Source organism: Tachyglossus aculeatus, chromosome 4, assembly GCF_015852505.1.
Source record: "Tachyglossus aculeatus isolate mTacAcu1 chromosome 4, mTacAcu1.pri, whole genome shotgun sequence".
NCBI classification, from domain to species: Eukaryota; Metazoa; Chordata; class Mammalia; order Monotremata; family Tachyglossidae; genus Tachyglossus; species Tachyglossus aculeatus.
The window spans coordinates 77,274,273-77,276,387 of record NC_052069.1 but is presented as its reverse complement, the minus strand read 5'-3'; the positions used below and the strand labels follow the sequence as shown (position 1 = coordinate 77,276,387).

Sequence of the window (2,115 nt, the reverse complement as noted above, 5' to 3'; positions counted from 1 at the left end):
TCTCTTTACAGAACAGGCTAAAATGATTTATATTAGCTAGTCTTGCAATAGATCCTTTTCATCTTGATGCTATCATCTTTCAACAAATGACCTTTTACTCACAGATGTCTCCTTGATATTTATTTTCCCAAATGCCAATGATCAAGGCAGTTAGAATTACTAATTTTAGGAGCTGGAAAGTGAAATGTAACTTAGAAATAGGAGATCTTTAGACAGGATAAGTGTTTTTATAGTCACTTGGAGGGAGGAGTTGCATATACTTGTTTTGACCAAAATCCTAGTGATTTATGAAAATAATAATATTTACTGAGGTATTTGTTCAGTGATTATATGCCAAGCACTGTGTTATATGCTGGTGCAGACATAATCCAATCATACCAGGCAGAGTCTCTGTCTCAGTCTAAGGGGAAGGGAGAACAGGCATTTAATCCCTGTTTTACTTATGAGGAAATTGAAATGCAAGAAATAAAGTGACTCACCCAAGGTCTCACGGCTGGCAGGTGGCAGAGCTGGTATTTAAACCCCGTTGTTCTGACTTTCCATTTTGTGTTCTTTCTATTATGTCATGTTGCTTCATGATTTATGAAGCAAATGAGAAGGAAGGGAGTATATCCTAACTTTAAAATTTTAGTATTAGGAGGAGGAGGAGGAGGAGGAGTATACTCAGGCAATACCCAGGGAGTCAGTCATTGGGAATTTACTGGAAAAGCCCCAGGCTCATCTCCTGCCCACAAAGGAGCTTACTTGATGGCCATATCAGCTTGATTTTTAATCTAATACAGTCTTGCTTTACCTGGCAATATTCAATGCTACTATTTTTCTATTGCAAAAGACCAGCTCTTCATATTTTAGATTTTCAAGTGGAAGCTTTCATTCCACATGCAAAACTTCCTCTTAGAGGAAATGTGTCTATGTTCAACTGAAGTCACACTATATCCTTACCAGCTTGGTAAATATTATCTATGCCTTGAGAGAAACCAAAGGTTTTCTAAAGGAACTGATCATAACCTTTATAACTTCCCTAGGATGGTTCCTTGTTCCCACAGTACAAATGAAAAAGAGAGTAATAATGATCCATCTACACAATAATAATAATTGTGTTATTTACTAAGCATGTACTATGTGCCAAGCACTATACTGAGCACTAGGGTTGTTGTTGTTCTTGTCTTATTACTGTCGAGTTGTGTCCCACCCATAGCGACGCCATAGACATACCTCTCCCAGAATGCCCCACTTCCATCTGCAATCATTCTGGTAGTGTATCCATAGAGTTTTCTTGGTAAAAGTACGGAAGTGGTTTACTATTGATTCCTTCTGTGCAGTGGACTAGTTTCTGCTCTCGATTCTCTCCCATGCTGCTGCTGCCCAGCACAGGTGAGTTTTCACTTGTAGCAGATTGCCTTCCACTCACTAGCCATTGCCCAAGCTAGGAATGGAATAGGTATGCCTCTGCTTGACTTTCCTTCCTGTAGTCAAGACTGGCAGAGTACTGGAAACTCTCCAGGCATGACCCTGAAAAGGTAAGCGTTAGGGTACTTATAAGATAATCAAGGCCCAGATGGAGCTCACAGTCTATGTAGGAGGGAGTACAGATTTTGAATCCCCATTTTACATAAGAGGAAACTGAGACACGAAGAAGTTAAATGACTTGCCCAAGGTCACAAAGGAGGTAAGTGGAAGAGCCAGGATTAGAACCCAGGTCCTCTGACTCACAAGACTGTGCTCTTTCCATTAGGCCACTCTGCTTCTCCCACATCACATATATCTATCTAGTTGTCCTAAATGAGGAAGACATCACAGGTGGTGAAGTTCACCTATGAGTAAGTGTGTGGCTGAAAAGGCCAATGTGGAATTCACAGTCCCTGCCATATTGGTGACACCAATATATCCCTGGCACCAGCCTCCTCGGACTCAGATAATCTGGATTCTATTTCTGGAGGGAGTTGGATTTAATTTCCGTTTTACAAATGGAATAACTGAAGAACATGGAAGTTAAATGACTTCCCTAAGGTCACACAGCAGACATGTGGCAGAACTGGGATTAGAACCCATGTCTCCTGACTCTCAGGTCCCTGCTCCTTCCACTAGACCATGTTCCTCCTCAAATGTCACCTT

The 2,115-nt window shown here is 41.0% G+C and overlaps 1 non-coding gene across 1 annotated transcript; it reads right to left on the bottom strand.

Moving 5' to 3' along the window:
* Positions 1–1,384: 1,384 nt before the first annotated feature.
* On the bottom strand, positions 1,385–1,522 carry LOC119927632. The gene has a single exon (XR_005450617.1). It is a non-coding gene; the product is annotated as a small nucleolar RNA SNORA7 (small nucleolar RNA).
* Positions 1,523–2,115: the final 593 nt, after the last annotated feature.